Source organism: Panicum hallii, chromosome 6 (assembly GCF_002211085.1).
Source record: "Panicum hallii strain FIL2 chromosome 6, PHallii_v3.1, whole genome shotgun sequence".
NCBI classification, from domain to species: domain Eukaryota; kingdom Viridiplantae; phylum Streptophyta; class Magnoliopsida; order Poales; family Poaceae; genus Panicum; species Panicum hallii.
In genome coordinates, this window is record NC_038047.1 from 660,027 (window position 1) to 684,026 (window position 24,000).

The 24,000-nt window shown below is 42.5% G+C and overlaps 1 pseudogene; it reads left to right on the forward strand.

Moving 5' to 3' along the window:
* The first annotated feature begins 10,131 nt into the window (after positions 1-10,131).
* LOC112896264 lies at positions 10,132-12,841 on the forward strand (annotated as a pseudogene).
* The last annotated feature ends 11,159 nt before the right edge of the window (positions 12,842-24,000 follow it).

Consider the following 24,000-nt stretch of genomic DNA (forward strand, 5'->3'; position numbering starts at 1 on the left):
GGTGGAGGGATGGTGAGGCGACGCGTGGGCGAGGGAGGAGCAGAAGGTGGCCGGCGGCGACCAGGAACGGTGTACTGCGCTGGTGGCAGGGGGAACCAGAAGCGCAGAGCAGAGAGTAGAGACTCAGGGAGGAAGAAGGGGAAAGAATGGAGCCGGGGACGGTTTTGCAAATCCAAAGAAAAACAAGGACTTCACTGTAAAGAGCTTGTAACTTTTGAACCAGTGCTCAAATGGAGATGGCCCCAAAAGCAAAAGTGCGTAGTTTTTCAAACTCTACAACTTCTCTTTAAGGTTCATCTGCAGTTGAGCAATAGTTTTGAAGATACTATAAACTTAGTAATATTTTCAAATTTTATGTAAATCCTATAGATAAAACTACTTTTACACATATACCCAAGGGTAATTTCTCATGTTTTTGCAGTTTAACCACAAGTTACCATCTTTTGCAAAACAACCCTCATGCTTTTAAACTTTTCCCTCCATATCCGCCCATTTTGCACAAAAGGACCTCTACTTAAAAGTAATTTATTTAAACACACTTTTTCCTTAACATTGCACATATTAAACACACCTTTGCCATAAATTGCACATAAAAACATACCAAAACTCTAGGGTATGACCATGCTATTTACCTGAGTGTCACAGCCGCCTAATGAGTTGGCCGAGCTAAAAATCCAACTTCAAGATCTTCTTGACAAAGGTTTCATATGCCCAAGTGCTTCACCATGGGGATGCCCCGCTCTCTTTGTAAAGAAAAAGGACAATAGCTTAAGGCTATGTGTCGATTATCGTCCACTCAATGCGGTCACTATCAAGAATAAGTACCCTCTTCCCCGCATTGACATCTTATTTGACCAAATAGCTGGAGCTAAAATCTTTTCTAAGATTGATCTACGCTCTGGTTACCATCAAATCAAAATCAAGCCTAGTGATATCCCAAAAACAGCTTTCTCGACCAGATATGGACTCGATGAATATCTGGTTATGTCTTTTGGACTCACTAATGCACCAGCATACTTTTTGTATCTTATGAATTTAGTCTTTATGCCGGAGCTTGATAAATTCGTCGTGGTTTTCATCGACGATATTCTGATATACTCTAAGACTGAAGAAGACTATACCGATCATTTACGTGTTGTTCTTCAACGACTATGTAGTCATCGCCTATATGCCAAATTCTCTAAATGTGAATTCTGGATTGATAGTGTGAAATTTTTGGGACATACTATCTCCAGTAAAGGCATATCGGTTGATCCAACCAAAGTTCAGGAAGTTATGGATTGGAAGCCTTCAACTTCAGTCCATCAAATTCGTAGTTTCCTTGGATTGGCAGGATACTATCACCGATTCATTCCAGACTTCCACAAAATAGCCAAACCCATGATTGAGCTACTCAAGAAAGAGATTAAATTCCATTGGGATGATAAATGTGAAGAAGCATTTCATACACTGAGAAAGCTTCTAACCACTGCTCCAGTATTAGCTCAGCCCGATAGTACCAAGCCTTTTGATGTCTATTGTGATGCTTCCGGGACTGGACTTGGTTGTGTGCTTATGCAAAATAACCGAGTTATTGCTTATGCCTCTAGAGCACTCCGGAATCATGTACAAAATTATCCAACCCATGATCTTGAGTTAGCAGCTGTTATTCACGCTCTCAAGATTTGGAGACATCATCTTATGGCGCCAAGTGTAACATTTACACTAACCATAAGAGCCTCAAATACATCTTTACTCAAGCTGACCTAAATATGAGGCAAAGGCGTTGGTTAGAATTGATCAAGGATTATGATCTTGAGGTATACTACCATCCCGGCAAGGCTAATGTGGTTGCGGATGCACTTAGCCGCAAAGCACATTGCCATTGCTTATCCGTAGAAATCTTCAGTGAAACTCTTTGTTATCAGATAAGAAATCTCAATCTGGAGATTATTCCTCAAGGTAGCCTGAATCTCATATCTATCGAATCTACTCTTCAAGATAGAATCATCATATCGCAATTGCATGATGAAGGTATCAAAATTATCAAACAGAAACTATCTCAGGGAGAAGCAAAATATAGGTGTTTCCACATGGATCATCAAGGAATTCTATGGTTCAACAATCGTATTGTTGTACCTAAGCATCATCAACTTCATAAGCAAATCCTTGATGAGGCACATCTGTCCAAGTTTGCTATTCATCCTGGTAGTACTAAAATGTACCAAGACCTTAGGCAAAACTTTTGGTGGACCAGGATGAAAAGAGCAATTGCTAAGTATGTATCCGAGTGTGATACATACCAGAGAGTCAAAGCCAGTCATCTAAAAGTATCCGGTACACTCCTACCCCTACCTATTCCATCATGGAAGTGGGAAGACATCAGTATGGATTTCATTGTTGGTCTTCCCGACACATCTCAGAAACATGATTCAGTCTGGGTAATCATCGATAGACTCACCAAAACTGCCCACTTTCTCCCTGTGCATACAACTTATACTGCTAAGAAGTATGCCGAAGTCTATCTTGATCAGATTCTTTGTTTACATGGTGTTCCTAAAACAATCATTTCTGATCGAGGGGCACAATTCATTGCACGCTTCTGGGAGCAATTGCAATCTTCTCTCCGAACCAAGCTTATTTGAAGCTCTGCTTATCATTCGCAAACTGATGGACATACTGAGCGAGTTAATCAAATCCTTGAAGACATGCTCCGAGCTTGTATCATCCACTATGGTACGAAATGGGATAAATGTCTAGCCTTGGCCGAATTTTCGTATAACAATAGCACTACAAGAATTCCTTTAATCTATGACAGATTTCCAATGACGTCTATCGGAAACGTCACAATCGGAGTAACATCTATGACGATTTATGAATTTCATCACAGATTTACAAATGGCCCATACAACCTTCTATTTGGGCCTAGTTTTTATGACAAATCCTTAAAATCATCACAGATTGCTAGTAAGGAAACGTCCCCCTCCCGCTGCCCCCTGCTCCGCCCACCCCCCGCGCCGCCGGCCCCTGCCCCTGCTCCCCTACCCCCGTGCCGCCCCCTGCTCCCCCCCGCATTGTGCCGCCCCCTGCTCCCCCCACCCCCCGCGCCGCCGGCCCCTGCCCCTGCTCCCCCCCGCACCGCCCCACCGCCCCCTGCTCCCCCCACCCCGCGCCGCCCCGCCGCCCCCTGCTCCCCCCTCCCGCGCGCCGCCCCCTGCTCCCCCCCCCGTATTTTGCCGCCCCCTGCTCCTGCTCCCCCCCGCACCGCCCCACCGCCCCCTGCTCCCCCCACCCCGCGCCGCCCCGCCGCCCCCTGCTCCCCCTCCCGCGCGCCGCCCCCTGCTCCCCCCCCCCCCCCCGTATTTTGCCGCCCCCTGCTCCCCCCACCCCGTGCCGCCCCGCCGCTCCCTGCTCCCCCCACGCGCCGCCGCCCCCTGCTCCCCCACCTCGCGCCGCCCCGCCGCCACCTGCTCCCCCCCCCCCCGTGCGCCGCCGCCCCGCCGCCCCCTGCTCCCACCCGCGTGCCGCCGCCCCCTGCTCTCCCCCTCCGCGCCGCCCCCTGCTCTCCCCCTCCACCGCCGCCGACAACTGCGACTCTGCTCGCCGGTGGAGGAAGGTGATTAAGTTGCCGTTGCCCCCTTCCCCCCATTGGTAAGCCGCACCGCGGCCGTCATCGAGTACCGGCCGCCGGTGGCGACGCTTCTGCCGCCGATGGCCACGCTTCTGCTGCCGGTGGCCACGCTGCTACAATTTGGCCCTACTAGTGCTCCTGTTCCCCACGCTGCTGCCTCCATCCATAGCATATATCCGCGGCCACGCTGTGGTGGCGCATAGCACGGTCGGCTGCACTACCAGTGCTCCTGTCCCCCACGCAAAGGCACACCTTCTTCCCTACCTTAGCATCGGTGAACAGCCCCAAGGTATGTTTCTGTAGCATATTAGATTCAGTTTTTATGTACGGGCAAAATGTTGATTTGAGGTACTCTGCAATGTTTCATCAGATGAATAGAAGTTGGGTGCATGCTAGGCTATTTTCCCGTGAATTCATCAATGGTGTCAAAGAATTTATGAACTTTGTTCACGGAAAATTTGGTGAGGATGAACAAATTTTGTGCCCATGTAGTAGATGCCTTAATTAGAAGTACCTGCATCAAGTTCTTGTGGAGAGGCATATATTGATGAATGGCATGGAAGCTACATATACTCAATGGATTCATCACGGAGAGAACTGCAATGCATATGTTGGTGAGCATCATGTCGATGTGCATGACCTTGCTGATAGTTGGATACATGGGGCAGGTGTGACCGAGGATGACAGTTATGGTTCATTACATGGGTTAGGTGTGACTGAGGATGACAACTATGATGATGGTCATTTGAATGGGTTATTACAGGACCTGCACACCGCGGAGAAAGAAGGGGAACAAGATGGTGAAAATCAAGATAGAACTGGTGACAACGAGTCATTTTACAAAATAGCGATTGAAGAGGCAAAACGCCAGCTTTATCCAAGTTGTACCAAATATTCAAGGTTGTCCTTTGTGGTAAAGCTTCTTCATATGAAGTCATTATATAAGATACCCAATTCTGCATTTTCTGCAATATTAAAGCTATTAGCTGATGCTTTCCCAGAGTGCAATACACTTCCAGAATCATATTATGAAGCGAAGAGTCTTCTAAAGGAATTAGGTCTTGGATATGAATCAATACATGTGTGCTACAATAATTGCATGCTCTTCAGAAAGAAATATGCCAACCTTGACAATTGCCCTATTTGTGGTCAGTCAAGATGGGCTGATGCCGAAAGAAAGAAGATTCCTATGAAAGTGTTACGACATCTTCCGTTGGTACCTAGGCTACAGAGGATGTTTGTGAACAAAGAAGCAGCACAAGAAGCACAATGGCACAAGCTAAAGCGAGATTCCAGTGAGAAGGAAATGAGCCACCCAGCTGATGGTGAGGCATGGCAAGATTTTGACAGAGTATATCCAGATTTTGCAGAAGATGCTAGAAACCTCAGACTTGGCCTAGCTACTGATGGGTTTAATCCCTTTTCAGAAAAAACACTAAATACAGCATGTGGCCCGTATTTGTTGTTCCATACAACCTACCACCTTGGGCATGCATGGATGAGTCAAATTTCATGATGGCTTTGCTAATACCTGGTCGTGCATCACCTGGAAAGGACTTCGATGTATTTATAGAGCCCCTTATAGAAGATTTACTTCAGCTTTAGACAGGTGTGCGTACATACGATGCTCTAAGTGGGAAAAAATTTAACCTTTGTGCAGCAGTTTTATGGTGTGTCCATGATTACCCAGCTTTGAGTACTCTTTCAGGGCGTACAACAAAAGGATATTTTGCATGTATTCATTGTGACAAGCACCCTCTTTCATACAGCCTTAGAAGCAAAATTGGGTATTTTGGACATTTTCGCTTCCTTCCAATGGGACATCGTTTGCGGCGAAATAATGAATTTGCTGGTCTTCATGATAGCAATGATCCTCCAGGTAAATTCTCTACAGAAGAGTTGATGGCTGAGCTAGAAAGAGTTAAACATGTCAGACCTGGGAAGCAACAAGGAAGTGGGAAGCAACAAGGAAGTGGGAAACGGAAGCGTTCTGATTTGGACACAGATCATGTGCTGATTTGGAGTCGGATGGTTAGTTTATGGAAGTTACCATATTGGAAGAATTTGAAGTTGAGACATAATCTTGATGTTATGCACATTGAAAAAAACATATGTGAGAACCTGATTGGAACAATTCTCAATATAATTGGGAAGACAAAGGACACAGTGAAAGCTAGACTTGATTTGAAAGATTTGCGAATCAGAAAGGAACTACAAATCAAAGAGGATGGAGATTCATGTGAGATGCCTCATGCCCGATATACGTTGTCCATAGCACAAAAGAAGGCCTTTTGTGAATTTTTACGAGAGGTAAAGTTTCCGGATGGATTTGCCTCCAACATATCAAGATGTTTAAATAGTGAGGGAACCAAGATACAAGGTCTTAAAACTCATGATTGTCACATTCTTTTGCAAAGAATATTTCCCGCTGCCATGCGAGGATTTTTGGACCAGGATATTTATGAAGCACTAGCAGAGTTAGGGAAGTTTTTCAGGGAATTGTGCAGTAGAACTCTTAACAAGGATGTGTTGGCTGAAATGAAGAAAGAAATCCCAATAATTTTGGTGAAGCTTGAAAAAATCTTTCCTCCGGCTTTCTTTGATGTGATGGTGCACCTAGCTGTACATTTACCTGATGACGCATTGTTGCAAGGTCCTGTGCAATATGGTTGGATGTACCCGATTGAAAGGAGGTTGTATACTTTGAAGCGCTATGTGAGGAATAGGGCACGCCCAGAAGGCTCAATTGCTGAGGCATATATTGCAGATGAATGTTTGACATTTTGCTCTCGATATATGGATGATGTCGAAACAAGATTTAACCGGGCACCAAGAAATAAAGGTTTTTCTAATGAAGAAGCCTACAGTGCTGATGTTTTTGGTCATGGAGTTCATTTTACTTCTACACCTGAACTTGTATATGATGATAATGGCTTTGATCAAATGGTGTGGTATGTTCTGAACAATTGTACTCAAGTTGACAAATATGTTAGGTATGTTCAAATTACTATCTTTATTGTTTTGATTAGCTAGATTTGCATTGAAGCTATATTTATTTTCATCTTGCAGCATGTTCAGAGATGAATTAGAGAGAGGAGGAGTACCTAACATTCATAGAATGCTGCAGCAAGAATTTCAGATTTGGTTCAGGAACCATGTGAGTTTTAATTCACATATTTTTTTCCATCTATTTTGTTAGGCTATAGAATCTGATGTATGTGTGACTGTGTGTTGCATGTTGTAGGTTCTAAGGTTACGGAATTCAGATCAAGAAGTGGTTGATGATGATATATTTTCTTTGGCATGTGGTACTGATTTCAGAGTTAGAAAATACTCCTCATGCATAGTGAATGGTGTGCGGTTTAACATTGTTCACCGTGACAAGCATCGAAAGACACAAAATAGCAGAGTAATGGCACAAGGTACACATAACGATCAGATCATTGACTATTTTGGAACCTTGAAAGAGATAATTCAGTTAGAGTATGGCTCTGATAAGTGGTCAGTAGTTTTGTTTAAATGTGACTAGTTTAAATTGGATGGGAAGAGGACTGAACTTAAAGATAATGGCTTTTTTAAAAGCATCAATTTTGGAAGTCTATGGTACAAGAATGATTGTTTTATTTTAGCCACTCAAGCAAGGAAGGTCTTCTATTTGCCCGACACAACATTGGGTAAAACCTGGCATGTTGTCCAGACATTTGAGCATAGACATCTTTACAACGTTAGTGAAACTGAAGTAGTTAAATGTGCTGCTCCTGCATATCAAGAAGATGGGTGTTGTGAAGAGGAGGGCAGGCAACAAACAGTTTCTGACATTGTACATGACAAGCCTTTAAATAGAGATGATGAGCAAGGCCTTATTTTTGAAGCCTCCAAAATTGCAAAATTGATAAAAGGAAAAGACCAAGAAGTGCATGAGAGTGATGGTGAAGAAGATGACACAATTATGGAGTATTGCAGTGAAGATGAAGGTGCCACAAATGAGGTTGAGAGTGATGATGAATGAAATGGCCTAGCTGGTATTTTCTGTTGTTGCTGTTTTGCTTGTGCTTATGGCTCCTATTCATTGTCATTTTTGTTCTTTCCTTCTCAAATAGCGGTGATGAAAAAGCTGAAGCTGTAATGAAAAAAGAAAAAAAGTGCTGCAGAATGTTGGTACCGGCTATGTGTTGAACTAGGAGAACCTGTTGTATCTTGTTTTATTCAGTTTTGTGCCCTCTACTTCAAATTGGTTTTGTGTGGCGTGGCTGCTTTTATGTGGTTTGGCAAACAAACATGCCCATTTTCTATTTGTAACCTGTCCACTTGGTAACTATACTGTTGTTTAACTCAACTGGCTTCATCACTAAATGAATGTATCATCCTTCTCCCTTCCTTATTTCAAATAAGTTATTTGTTAATGTTACTTTTTTGGCCACGCTCCTATAAATAATTTCCTTTCTCCCATGAGATTGTTCGCAAAAGAAAGTATTTGTAGTTTATTAGGCAATTCCATAGTTTGTAGAAATTTAAATGATTTTTCAAGGTACTTGATATTGTTTTATGATTAATATATCCAAAATAGTGTATCACTTGACACGCTTAGTGCCCAACTAGTACCACATCACCAAATGCAAAAGAAAGTATTTGTAATTTGTTAGGCAATTCCATAGTTTGTAGGAATTTAAATTATTTTTCAAGGTACTTCATATTGGAAGAGATCAAAATGCATCATGGTAACACCCCTAAAAATGTTACAATAACAAAATCAAATTAGTAAATAGTGTATCACTTGACACGCTTATTAGTGCCCAACTAGTACCACATCACCAATTGCATGCATCACTATTCTCTCTTCCTCGCTTCAAATAAGTTATTTGTTAACATTACTTTTTTGGCGTTCAACTTAATCATTACCTTTCTCCCATGAGATTGTTCGCCAAAAAAAGTATTTGTAATTTGTTAGGCAATTCCATAGTTTATAGGAATTTAAATGATTTTCAAGGTACTTGATTTTGCTTTATGATTAATAATATCCAAAGCGTCTTTTTAAGTTTTGGATTTTGGAAGGGGGTCAAAATGCATCATGGTAACATCCCTAAATATGTTACAACAACAAAATTAAATTAGCGTATAGTGTATCACTTGCATATTTGGATTGGAATTTAAATGACATTTTAGCTACATAATATTATTTTAGTGTAAATGATATCTAAACTTGAGAAAATCTTTCCTCCGGCTTTCGTTGATTTTACCGTGCACTTAGATATTAGCTACATTGCATATAATAATTTGAATATTTTTACATACCAATAATTATTTATGGTTTGGTTTAGTATTCTTTCCATCTGGAATGTTCCAAAAGAGGCAGACGCGGGAGTGTTCGCGCTTCTTTTCCAGTTTTCGGGCATGTGGGCGCGCTAAGATCGGGACCAAAATTTCCTCCGGCCGTATGGCCGCCAAAACTCGTGCTCTTTCATCCCAAATCGTTTTCCCTTCTGCCAAAAAAACTGACCAGGCTACCTCCTGCGTCTCTCCACGCAGACCGCGTCGGCTCCTCCCTCTCGTCCAGATCTACGCCGCCCTCCTCTCACCCACCGGCCTCCTCCCTCCTCCCTCGTCTCACCCTGGGCTCGACGCCTCCTCCCTCCTCTCACCCACCAGCCTCCTCCCTCCTCCCTCCTCTTACCCATCGATCCGACGCCTCCCTCCTCTCACCCACCGGCCTCCTCCCTCCTCCCTCCTCTTACCCATCGATCCGACGCCTCCCTCCTCTCACCGATGGGCCTCCATCTGCGCCAGCACCACTCGGCGGCCGAACCATAGACAAGGTCGGCGGCGAGCACGGGCTCGATGACGCGCACGGCCTCGGCAACGCACACGGGGAATCGGCACGCACCTAGGTCAGGCACCCCCTCCACCACCCGTCTGCATCTTATCTGTTTGATAGCAACATCTTTTCTGTTTGAGAGCAAGTAGCATCTTCAGACATCTAATCGTCCACATGTTTTTTTTGGATAAGAAAATCAAAATCCCAGTAGAAGGTTCTCTTACCTTGCAGTGTGATTATCTCCCAATATGCAAGCTCGCTAGAAGTCTTACTGATATCACTGTGGGACCTTCTGTGTTCATCAAAATTAGTCATTTAACAGAGAAAAGATAATCCTACTTGCTATTCTTATTATTATCATGATCTGTGCACCCTTTTTTCAATTCTTATTATTCAGCACTTGTCATCTTGTAAGCCTTATTATCAGGTTGCTTCATTTTTCTAGTAAGAAAGTCCAGCGGTAACTCGGGGCTAGCCACACTGCTACAAGATGCCTCCTGGGCGTTTGAAGGTTGGAACAAAAACAACAGAAGGACCTCACCAAGCAGGTGCAGTCCTCAACTTATCTACTCGAACATATTTCATGTTCTTGTGAATATTTCGCATAAGTAGTAAAGTACTGCTGTGTAAGTATTGATATGTTATTCATGTTTCTCTCATGCTAGGAAAAACATTACATCCGTATGAATTGCAGCGCCTTAAACAAGTTATGAGCAACCGTGCGAGGCTGAAAGAACTTGGAATTCCTGATACATACAATGAACTTGTGAACGCAAATTCCATTCTTAATAACAAGAAGTAGCCAACTTTTAGAAATAGTGAAGATTCAGAATCTGAGTATCTCCCTAGTGAAGAAGATTTGGTTGATGATGACAGTGTTAAGGTGCAGATTCCTCCATCTATTAACATGATGTTTGCTTGTTAAATGTATCTGCCACTTTATTAATTCACCCATGCTTTCATTTCTATCAGGGCTCGAAGGGTAGTAACATGAGGGCTACAAACATGCGTATTGCTGGAATCAAGCAGCTCTCTAAGAGAGTTTTTGCAGAGCAAGAATCTATTAGAATTACAAGGTCAAAGAAAACCACTTCCCAACCTGATGCAACTCTTTCACCAACTGATATCCATGTGCCATCTCCAACTCTATCTCGTGTCAACCAAGCCGCAGAAGTGTTTGGCAACATTGATGGCCACACCCAAGCTATAGTTGAAGGCTAGTTCAGCTGTTATGCTTTCTTTCTATCTTTCTATTGTTGTTAATTGCATGATGACTGCACTCTTACGAACTGCATTTTTTTTCAGCTGATGGTCCTGCTCAGTTTGTTGAGAACACCGACATTGCTAATAGAGGTCATGCCACTGCTCAGCCTGATGGGCACAACCTGATGGGAAATCAAGGTGATGATTTCTAACTATCATTCTATTACCCTTCATTGAATGATGCATGCATTCTTATGTCTGTTGTTTTATAGATATTGAGAGAATCCAAGTTGATGACAGCATGGCCAATCGAGGTGAAGCTATTACTGAGCCTAGTGTAGATGTACCACTAGGTGAAAATGATCGATGGGAAAGGGGAGTAAATATGGGACATGGTCTCCATAGGATGAACCGAGCTATGCGTGGAAAACTACTAGTTGTCATTCCTGAAGGGAGGATAAGGCCTGTGGCACCTCTTGCTGCTGCTAAGTTTGCAACCGAATGCAATATAGCAGTCAGGAACCATGTGCCGGTGTACAAGCATTGGAAGGATTACAAGGACCAGGCTAGCCTCTTTAACCTATTTACAGATAAACTTAGTGTAAGTGCATTATCCTGATCTTCCCTTCCCGTAAACTCGGACTTTCCAACACTATGCTTACTAGCTTTCATTGTTTGCTTGCATTTATTCTTTACCTCTGCGTTTATGTAGCATGATTTTGAATTTTACCTACATGTTTATCCTTGTTTTAATATAGCATGATTCTGAACTTTACGTACATGTTTACCCCTGTTTTAATAATGTATCATGATTCTGAATTTTACCTACATGTTTACCCCTACTTTTATGTAGGCAAAGTTTGATATCAACGCAAATGATGAACCAGTCAAAAATGCTTGTTCCCAAATGATGAAAATTGCAGTTTGGCAACAACGATACAAACTTAAGAAAAAATACTTTGATCCTTTTCCACTTTATTTGGTGACAAAAACGTCACCAATCAGATCGATGACAGATAAACAGTGGAATGACCTTGTGGAATATTGGAAGAGCCCAAAAAAGATGGTACGTTTCTTCCTAATATCTGAACTTTTGCCTCATACATAGTTTGACACTTACCTTACATATATTTTCTAATTGATGTTGGAGATATCTCAAAAGAACAAAGACAACCGCTCCAAAGTTAAATTTCATCAAACAACTGGATCTCGTAGCTATATGGTTCATGTAGAAAATTTGGTAAGCTACACTTATCAAGTTGCACCCTTATGATTGATCAAAGAGAGTAGTACTAGAATATTGTAATAAAGTCAACTAGCTGATGCCTATTGTCTACACAAAGGTTGGACAGTTTGGAAGAATAATTGCCCAGTCATGAGAAACACATGATTTTTCATTTCCTTCACTTGTTATCAACTATTTCTTGCTGCACATATATGGTACCGATCAGCTGCACTTACTGTTGCTGCAGCTGCTGCTGTGCACAGCTCAAGTGACTTGGTAGGGCTGCAGCCACAGCGGCAGCAACAGCCACAGCAATCTCTTCCAATCGTGTCTTATGTCAACAGAAGTTATTTCTTTCTTATTGCTGCATCTTTTTATACTATCAAGTGGTGATCATTTAAGTAATAATATTGCTAACTGTTGTTTCTAGGAAGATAAGGACAACAGTCAAAAGTTTGATGCATTAGATTTGTTTAAAGAGTGTCACTACAGCAGAAAGAAGAAATGCTACACACCTAACGTGCAGCAAGCTATAGTAAGACATCTTCATTTAAAAAATGATCTTTTTAATGTTTATTTCCAGGTCTCTTATTATCAGTAACCATTGCTGTTTCTTACATGCTAGACTCAGATGGAAAACAAGTGCTCTACACTAACAGAAGGTGAAGAATCTATGTCTGTTACAGAAGTTGTAGCTAATGTGCTTGCTGAAAATACAAAGAAGAATGTGTTCCTTCAAAATGTGGGGATACAAAATGTTGGTTGTAGGTCCAGTTTAAGAAATATTGAAGCACAACTAGAAGTGGAGAAGAGGGCAAATAGTGATCTTAGATCTGTTGTTACTGCTCAGCGTGAACAATTGGATGTGTTGTTGAAGCAAATGCAAGAAACCGAAGAATCTAGGATCAGGGAGCAAGAGGAGGTGAAGAAGAGGCAAGCTGAGATGGAAGCAAAGCTCCAACTTCTGCTGAGTCAGGTTCATCCAAGTTAGGAGAATGAAATGATATTTGTGTTGACCTCTCTTTTGTTGCTAAGTCTTATTCATACAAGTTGATCGGGATAGTATGTGTCAGGTTGACACTTTTGTTGCAACAACTCTCTTTTATGGATCATAGATTGTAATCTTTTGCTTTTGTGTTCGAGTGTTAATGTGTTAACTTGAGTGTATGTGATGTGCTAGTCAGATTGTAATATTTTGCTATTTATGTGTTGGAATGTCAATGTGACAGCTTGAGAGTGTATGTGATGTGTTAGTTGAATATTTGAATTTAAATATTGAAATTTTGTCATATATTTGCTATGTATTGTATGTGTTTTCATTGTGCAGAAATAAAAGTATTGAAAATTATATTGGGCTGTAATAGTAAATGGGCTAGATATCAAATGGGTGACAAGTGGACTAAATTTTAAACTGGGCTGAAATATACGCCTCTGTAAAATAAATGGGCCTGTTTTCATGATGAATTTTCGTGACGAATTTTTATCCTATGTGACGACAATTTGTGACGGTTTTTTCATCACTAACTGCGGGCTTGGACTGGGTTGAGTGGGCTCTAGGCCATTCTGTGATGGATATAAAACGTCATTGATTATCATAATCCGTGACGATTATGCTAAAACATCACGAATTACAACCTGTGACCCCCAATACATGACGTTATAGAAATCCGTCACAATCATGGCTTTGTGATGTTTTTTTACTAATTCATGATAGAATTTGTCCGTCATAGATTGCAGGAATTCCAGTAGTGTAGCTATCAATCCAGTCTTCAAATGGCTCCATTTGAGGCGTTGTACGGTCGAAGATATCGAACTCCTTTAAGTTGGTCTGAGACCGGTGAATGCCAAATCTTCGGACTAGATCTAGTGACCGAAGCTGAAGATAAAGTTAAGCTCATCCAAGCCAACCTTAAGGCAGCCCAGTCTAGATAGAAAAGTAATGCAGACCAAAGAAGAAAACCATTACAATTCCAAGCAGGAGATTGTGTCTATCTTCGAGTATCTCCTACTAAAGGTGTTCAACGTTTCGGCCTAAAAGGACAATTAGCACCTCGATACATCGGACCTTTCGAAATCACCGAAGCTTGTGGCCCAGTGGCTTACTGACTTCGTCTTCCTACTCAGTTGGCTGTTATTCATGATGTCTTTCATATATCTCAACTCAAGAAATGCATCAAAGTGCCTATTGAAATCATTGAACAACAAGCCATCGAAATCGAGCCTGATCTATCTTATATCGAACAACCCCTTCAAATTCTCGATACCAAAGAGAGAGTCACTAGGAGAAAGAAGATTAAGATGTATAAGATTTTGTGGGACCACCATACTGTAGAAAAAGCCACCTGGGAGACTGAAGATTATCTTTAGAAAAACTTTCCCAAGTTCCTTAAGAATCCTTAGGTAACTATCTTCCAATACATCACTCTGGTAATCTCGAGACGAGATTCCTTTTAGGGGGAAAGGTTGTGACACCCTAGGTGTCAAAATTTTAAAATATTAGGAAGGGATGTGTAATGTGTAATGTGTGTATTGAATTGTGTGAAATTGTGTGATTGTGTGGAAATAAGGACTTATGAGCAATTATTCAAAAGTATGAGTCCTTTTGTGCAAAATATTTGAATTACAAATGTAACTCTTAAATTTCACTAGGGGTCAAAGTGCAAAAGTGTTAGTCATCATTACATTACCTAAACTTGCAATTCAGTCCAAAAGTATATGGAATTTACCTAACTAAGGACAAAAACTTTGAAAAGTTTGAATTGAGTCTAAAGTTTTAAAATAAAACTCCATCCCTTGAGCTTTTGAAATTGAACCCTAAATAGAAGTTGTAGGGTTTGAAAAGTTCTACCACCTTTATTTTGACCAATTTCTCATTTGAGCTTTAGATTAGTGGGAAATTTTGGTTTACAATGAGGTCCCTAATGTTTTTAAAGCTTACAATCTAGTCCCTGGCACTCCCCCCCTTCTTCTTCCTCCTCTGCCTCCTCTGCCACGCGACAGCGCCGCCGCCGGCTGCCGTTGCCGCGTCGCCCGAGGCCAACTACTCCTCCAGCGCCTCTCCACGCGTCGCCCCCGAGCTCGCCCACCGCCTCACCTCCCTCCTGCTGGCCCTCCCCGAGCACGCCACGACGCTGTGCCGTCCGCCCGTGCTGCTCCCTCTCTGCCGCCGCAGACCACCGCCGCTCACCGTCATTGCAGTCCTGCCGGTGCCACCTCCTGCTCTGGTAGCTCCTATGCGTCACCTCTAGGCCGGCCGCTGCTCGAGCGCCTCCCCTTTGGCCTTCTTCCGCGCGCGCCACGCCGCCCGGTCTCTACTTGAGCTCCGCCCAGCCGCCACGCCACGCCGCCGACTGCCAGCAGCAGCTACCGCTCGCCGTGCCTCTTCTTAATCCCATAGCATGACCAGGAGCTTCCCTTCAACTACTTATATCTACTCGCACGGCCGTCGTTTGCTTTTTTCGACTTCTTCTCCACCGGACCACCGCCTCGTTTACCTTCTGCCACCAACCATCGCGCCGTCGTCAGCTCGCTCCACCCCTTCTCAAGCCACCCCGTCACCTCCAGTAGCTCCGCCATGATCTAGTGAAGCTCACCAGCCCCTCCATCGCCGCCCTTAAGCACCGCATCTACCTCACCGACGAGCTCCTCCCCTCGTCGTCGTCCCGGGTCGCCGTGGGGACCTACTCTTCCGGCCATCTTAGCTCCCGACAATTACTTGGGACGACCGCCTTGACCTCCTGAAGCTTTTCCCCTACCTCCGATCCACCGCCGGTGAGCTGCCACACTGGAACACCACCGCCGTGATCAAGCTCCACCGCCGCCGCTTCGGGTCGCCACTGTTCCACCCCCTCCGGTCAACTCCGACTTGCACATCACCCCGAGCAAGGTTCGCCCTAGTTCCCTGAACCTTCCTGGCCGGTTCCCCTCGCCGCCGGCGACCGCCGTCGCTGGAATTTGGCCGACGCACCTCGGCTTCCCTTCCCCTATGAGCCAAGGACCCAATTGCTTTGATTCAATTCTTTTCGAGGGTCTGACTGCAAGATTCCAGTCCCTCCCCTTAATTCAAAATCAGTGATCTTTAGAAATTTGTAGAAATTCGTAGAAAATTTAGAAAAATGTCAAACCTATTCTGTTTGAATCCTTGAAGTAAATTCTACAGCTTTTGTTAATAGAGTTTAGTTTGAAACCAAATGCTTTTTGAGTTATTTTAAAGTTTAGCAAAAGGGTATCTTATGTGTAACCTTTACATACTAGCTCTATTGCTTGTGATTTTTGGTGTGTAGTCTGTTTAGGGTATGAGTAAGCTTGTGTGCAAAATTCACTTACAATATTGAACCCTACCTTAAACTAAATTAGCCTTATGCAAATCAAGCTTGGAATGGTTTAAATTTATTCAAGCATGTTACCAACAAAGGCAAGCCCCGGACATAAACCGCTATTTTACTACACTGCAATTTATATATCTATATATATATATATCTACTTTTGCATTTAAGTTTCCAGGAATTGTAATGAAACCCTAGTTGCATATTGCTAGGAACCTATGTATTGAATACTAGAAACAGAGTCCGACTAGCTGCTAAGCTAATAGGACCGGTAGAAGTCGAGTGATTCCCTGTCACTCGCGAGCTTTATAGGAGTTGCAATGTTTACATTCCTGCGACCACTATAAGGATGATGGACGGGGTTGTGATTATGATTCATGACCTTGGTAAAAACCCCGTCTGTGTTGATAAAAATTTGATAAGGTCGTAGTGTGTGGTAGCGGTGGTTACGCGTTTGAAAGTACTAGCCACATACCGCGAAATATGGTAAGCGGTAAGCCTAGTAACCGATCGGCCCGAGGAGTGGACATACCTCCCACCACTCGTAATTTAGTTTTTCACACGCACCGACGTGCAGGAGTATGTTCCGTACAGCGGACAAGAGTACGATCATGTAGGCGCGCTACAGACGTACGTCCTGCACATTGGATGTGCGTATGGTCCTACAGTCGCTTGTGGTGGCCTTGATCCACGAGTCGGAATGAAAGGCAAACGGTTGCTTCAGAACTATCATTGGATGTTCCAAGCGTGTGAGTTAGGTTTGCCCTTGCAAGGTTGTGAAATTCGGTTCAGAATCGTTCGTTTCTCGCGGAGATTGAGAGTTCTTGATCCCTTTGCCACATAGAGTAACAAGAGCAACCTTATGGTTATCAAAGATGATGTTTGTTTAAAAGATTATATGCTTGAGCAGTTATAGTTGCTTACCTAGAATGGATAATCAACTAGAACCTGAAAGCTAAAATTTGAAATTAAGGATCTACTCTTTGTTGCTTTTCAGCTGAAAACTATACCTAGAACCATTATAAGCCTTCATAAGTCTAGCTACATGGCTAAGTATACCATGAAACGGGTAAGCCTTGCTGAGTATTAGTATACTTAGCCTTGCATTGTGACTTTTGTTCCAGTTAATCCCCCTGAGGACTCTACTTTGCCCGTGCCATGGCCCTATGTTCTTCCCGATGGTTGGTCCGTGGATTGGGATCCGTCCCCGGCCAACACAAGTCCATCCGAGTGATGTTGAGCATGGACTTAGCTCAAACATCCATTGTGTGACGTCTGTAGTGTCGCGTTTATTTTCCGCTGCAGATACTATAACTTTGAACAGTCTTGTATAAATTTGAATTAATTAGGTTTTTATACTATGGTTGCATACCATGTAATATTATGTCTATGATGTAAAAATGGGTGGCATTTGTATCTCTGGACTCGTCTTCGTGCGAGGTACCTTGTTTTGATCCTGAGTTAGGTGGTTTTATCGGGACTTTACCCGACAGACCACGGGGTGACACCGTTTGAAGTGCGATTGAGCCTTTAATGTCTTCTGAGAAAAGGTCAGTGCACTTGAGCCGGTGTAATTCAGGTTGGTTCTACCACAATGACAGCGCTTTTGCCGATGTTGACCAGATGGTTCACTTGCTGTCCCTATTTCCTAGACAAGAGATGTGGTATGATTACGAACGAGTCTAGATAGATTTTGATGAAAAGAATAGGACCAGTCACACGAAGTCTGGAGACTCCGGATATGTGTCCGGATACTCCAGACAGCAGGGTCGGAGTATCCGGGCCTGTATCCGGAGTATCCGGATGTCGTGCCCCAAAACCCTAGGTTCAAAGATTTGAAGATTTAGCCATGGGAATTGAATCAAACTTTAACCACAGGATTCTAGACATGTGTAGAGACTACTCCCCAAGACATATCGAGTAACGCCTATCACATTGGGAGATTGGGCGATTTAAAGTTTGAATACCTTGAAAAATGTTGAACAAGCAAAAACCATCGAATCCGATGAATCCCCGGAGTTTCCAGAGAGGAGATCGTCCTTCCCTCAAAGATGTGCAAGACTTGTGTGTTTGGATGGTGAGAATCACCCCTAGGGCGAGAGAGAGGGAGAGGAGAAGAAAAAGGAGGTAGCGTCGGTGAAAAGAAGGGAATGAGAGTTTCTAACCGACCCCCTCCACAGTAAATATGGGATGGATTCACTGTCCGGAGTATCCGAACAAAAGTCCAGAGTGTCCGGAGGTCCGGAGTATCCGGACAAAAGACCAGAGTATCTGACTCCCCATCAAATTGAGCAGAATTTCAATGAAGGATATGAGTGAATTTTGATAGAGAGATCTAGTGATGTGAGAAGCTCACTTAACTTGAGACTAGCCAACAATTAGCAATGTGAACAATAGTCTCAAGTAAGCAAGAAAAGATTCAAATTTTCTTGAAAATCACACTCCTAACAATTCTAGTAAGTTTTGCAAAAAGAATTACTCTATATCAATCAAACATGTGCATGATCTCAAACTAAGTTACGAGAGTCCAAGACATTTAGCTCACTCCTCAATGTACAAAACCTTTGCTCATCAAGTGGTTTAGTGAAGATATCGGCTAGTTGTTTATCGGTGCTTACATGACTCAAAACGATATCTCCTTTGGTCTCATGGTCTCTCAAGAAATGATGCCTTATATCAATATGTTTGATTCTTGATTGTTTTACTGGGTTGTTTGCTAGCTTGATGGCACTCTCGTTGTCACACAAGAGTGGAATCTTACTAAACTTGCAACCAAAGTCACTCAAAGCAAATCTCATCCAAAGTAATTGCGCACAACAAGCACTTGCAGCAACATACTCGGCTTCAGCGATGGATAGAGCAACGGAATTTTGTTTCATAGAGCTCCAAGACACAAGGGACCGACCAAGGAATTGATAAGTCCCCGATGTACTCTTCCTATCTACTTTGCAACCGGCATAATTCGAATCGGAATAGCCAAGTAGATTGAAAGTGGAGCCTTTAGGATACCACAAGCCAAGGTATGGAGTGTAAATTAAATATCTTAGAATTCTCTTAACAGTCATAAGATGACATTCCTTAGGATTAGCTTGAAACCTTGCACACATGCACACACTAAGCATGATATCGGGCCTAGATGCACAAAGGTAAAGAAGGGATCCAATCATAGAGCGATATAACTTTTGATCTACGGCCTTACCATCTTCATTTAGATCAAGATGTCCATTAGGTTGCATGGGTGTCTTGATGGGCTTGGCATTCTCCATGTCAAATATTTTCAACATATCTTTAGTATACTTGGTTTGACAAATGAAAGTGCCTTCCTTGAGTTGCTTGATTTGAAATTCAAGAAAGAAAGTTAACTCTCCCATCATGGACATCTCAAATCTCTTCTTCATGATCCTACTAAAGTCCTCACACCAAGATTGATTAGTAGAACCAAATATAATATCATCAACATATATTTGGCAAATAAAAATATCTTTATCAACTTTGCGAGTGAAAAGAGTAGGATCTGCTTTGCCTATCTTGAAGTATTTCCTTAAGAGAAAATCTTTAAGGCATTCATACCATGCTCTAGGTGCTTGCTTAAGCCCATAGAGCGCCTTGTGGATCTTGTAGATGTGGTTAGGAAACTTGGAATCTTCAAAACCCGGTGGTTGCTGAACATATACCAATTCGAAGATTGGTCCATTAAGAAAAGCACTCTTCATATCCATTTGGTATAGCTTGAAATCATGGTGAGTAGCAAAGTCAAGCAAGATACGAATTGACTCAAGCCTAGCTACGGGAGCATAAGTCTCACCAAAATCCAAACCTTTGATTTGTGTGAAGCCTTGAGCAACCAACCTTGCTTTGTTCCTTGTCACCATGCCATGTTCATCTTGTTTGTTTCGAAAAACCCACTTTGTTCCAATAACATTTTGCTTGGGTCTTTCTACTAAGGACCAGACTTCATTCCGTGTGAAGTTGTTCAATTCTTTTTGCATAGCCATCACCCAATCCGGATCATCCAGAGCTTCTTCTACCTTAAGTGGTTCTAAGGAAGAAACAAACGAGTAATATTCACAAAAAGTAGCCAAACGAGAATGAGTAGTTACCCCTTTACTTATGCTTCCAAGGATGTTATCTACGGGATGATCCTTTTGGATATTTTGATGAACTCTTGGATGAGGAATTTGAGCTTCATGTTGTATAGGTTCAACTTCTTGTTGAGCCTGAGATTGATCATGATGTGGAGTTGAGGGTTCAATTTCAGTATCCCAGATAGTCCGGTCCTCAGTCCGGATATTTCGGACAGGCAATCCGGAGTCTCCGGACATCTGGCCGGAGTTTCCGGGTTGCGCGGCGGAGGTGGATGTACATGACCCTTTGAACATCAACATATCATCATCATCTTCATCTCGCTGTTCTTGAGGCTTTATTTCACCAGTGGCTAGCTTCTTGATTGCCTTGCTTGGTGATTCTTCCATGCCTACAACACTATCAACTTGCTCCCCTTGAGAGCCATTAGATTCATCAAATGTCACGTCACATGCAATTTCAACACAACTGGAGGTTTTGTTGAAGACATGATAGCCATGAGCATTTGAGGCATAACCAAGAAGGAAACCTTCACCAACTTTAGGTGCAAACTTAGAGTTTTTGGGCTTCTTATTAAGAATGAAGCACTTACTTCCAAAAACTCTAAAGTAAGACATGTTAGGCTTTTTACCAAGTAGAAGCTCGTAGGCCGTCTTGTTCAAGATCTTGTGTAGATAAAGGCGGTTGATGGCATGGCACGCCCTGTTGATTGCTTCCACCCAAAATTGATCTGAGACCTTGTATTCATCGAGCATTGTCCTTGCGGCCTCAATTAGAGTTCTATTCTTCCTTTCAACAATTCCGTTTTGTTGTGGAGTATATGGAACGAAGAACTCATGACCAATGCCCTCTTCATCTAGGAATTCTTCAATGTTGGTGTTCTTGAATTTGGTGCCATTATCACTTCTCACTTTCTTGATCTTGGTCTCGAATTCATTTTGAGATCTTTTTGGAAATTTCTTGAATGTATCTTGCACTACGTTTTTGTTATGCAAAAAGAATATCCAAGTGAAACGAGAATAATCATCAACAATGATGAGACCATATTTGTTACCACCAATACTTATATAAGCCACCGGGCCGAATAAGTCCATGTGTAGTAGTTCCAATGGCTTGACGGTGGTGACAATGCTCTTTGATGGATGAGGAACACCAACCTGCTTTCCGGCTTGACAAGCACTACAAATACGATCTTTCTCAATAGAGACATTGGTTAGTCCTAAAATGTGATCCCCCTTTAGAAGCTTGTTGAGATTTCTCATCCCAACATGGGCTAGTCGGCGATGCCATAACCAACCCGAGCTAGACTTTATCACCAAGCACTTATCAAGTTGAGCTTTTTCTTGTGAAAAATTAACTAGATAAAGCGTTCCCTTGGGTACACCCTTGAAGGCAACGGAGCCATCGCTTCTCCTAATGAAGGTCACACCCTCATTAGTGAATAAAAAATTGAAGCCTGACGCACAAAGTTGTGATATGGACAACAAATTGTAGCCAAGTGACTCAACTAAGAGAACCTTTGAAAGAGAGAATTTTGAGTTTAGATCAATGTTACCGGTGCCAAGCACTTTTTCCTTTTGATTTCCAGCAAAGGTAATGTAATGATCACCATCGGATTCTTTCAAAGATTCAAACATACTTCGTTCTCTGGTCATATGATTTGTACATCCACTATCAATCACCCATGTGGATCCACCAGAGAAGTATCCCTACAAAACAAGATTATTCCTTCCTTTTAGGTACCCAACAATACTTGGGTCCTCGAGTGTTAGTCACAAGCACCTTGGGTACCCACACATGGCTTTTCACCTTAGTGTTCCATGAGTGGTGACCCACAAATATAGAAACCACTTTACCATGGTGGTTTCTAGTTAACATATTATCCGCCTAAAAAGACATTTGAGAGGATGATTCTTGTGTCTTAGGAGCTTGGAACTTGTCTTGCTTTAATGAAGATGCGACAATTTTGGCACCTTCATCACATGTTGTGCCTCACTTGACAAACTTGGCATGACTTGTTCCTTGGGTCTTACCAACTTCCTTGCGGATGGGAGTAGTCATGTTCACTAGACCTCCATTTGCTCCTAAGGTAGCCTTCTTGTTGTTCTTGACATATGAGATGGTTTGAGCTGCACCATCTTCATTCTTTCCAAGTCCCTTACCTTTCTCAAAGCCATACTTGCTCATGTATTTTGATCCAAATCCCTTGGTATGCTTTTCAAACTCACCTACCCTAGGTGAGGGATTTGTCTTGAGTTGTGAGATGGTGCTTCTTCATGCACTAATTGAGTGAGTCTAGTAATCTCTTTCTTCATGGCATGCATTTCGGCATGGTTAGTAGAACAAGTTTGAACATCAATATTCAAGCATCATGCACAACCATTACTAGTTCAAGGACTAGATGACTTTGATGACTCACAAGCTTTAGAGGAGCTTTCCAAAAGAGTGTTAACTTTAACCTCAAGTGTCGTATGAATGGCTTGCAAGCTTGTTAAGCTTTTCTGAAGTTTCTCATTGTCTCTCTTCAAGTTAGCATGAGTGTCTTCAACTAAGGAGAGTTTTTTAGTTAAGTCATTCGCTTTCCTCTTTTCACTAGTAAATGACTCTTCCACCTCAAGAAGTATGCTATCCTTGGTTTTTAGAGAGTCCTCATGTGGCAGAACCAACCTGAATTACACCGGCTCAAGTACGCAAGTCCTTTCTTTCAAGGGCTCCAACGTGCTTCAAATGGTGTAATCCCTTGGCCTGTCGGGTAACGTCCCGATAAACCACCGAAAGCAGGATCCAACAAGGTACCTCGCACGAAAGCGAGTCTAGAAATACAATTGCCATCAAATTTTACATCACAAGCACTTTTAGTACAAAAGTTTATAGAATAGCATAAGTTTTAGTCTGATAAGAGTTATTACAAACCAGATTAAACTTCAAGTTGTCACGCCCGATTTATAAGAACATAAATCGAGTATCATATATGCGCCAGGATCAAGTCACGCATATATACAACAGAATCATCAAGATATCACAACACGTATCTCGAAATAAAAACGTATAAATTAATAATGAATACTTTTATTACAACTGAATCAAGAATCAGTCCAAGGAATGCGGAAGCGTAAAATGAATACATGAAAAGCAGGGCGCCATAGGGACGTCGGCTGGGAGACAAACGCCTAGAAATCATCGAGTCCGCTGATGTAGTTCTCCACGTCGCCTGGTACTGAGCAACAGTCGAAGATATCCCAGAGAGAACAGAAGAGTAGAGAAGGCAAGTGTGAGTACATAACTTGTACTCAACAAGTATAACACGAATTATGAGGCTCTAGGGTTAGCTGACTCAACTGCATTAGCTTTTAATCTTGGCAAATTTTATTAAAGCTAATTACTACAAGTGGATGATTTACCATAACCCAAGCTACATAATAATTAATCAAGGTTAAGCATAAGACTACTGAAAACCAAGCCAAACCACCAAAGGTAAATCCCACTAATCAGACGGAGGATCTGGGCCGCTCATGACTGTGAGCACAGCTGATATATCAGTTTTACACTCTCGAGAGGTTGCACAACTTTACCCACAAGTCGTGAGCTACGCTAGTTGTTCATCACACTTCCTTAGGTGAGATGGCTAGCAAGCACACTACGAGACCTTTACAAAGGATCACGTTAGTAAGGTGTAACCGCTAAGGTTTCTGGACCAGCGATGATGGGGCCCACCTCCAGGAGTACAAGCACACGGCACAGA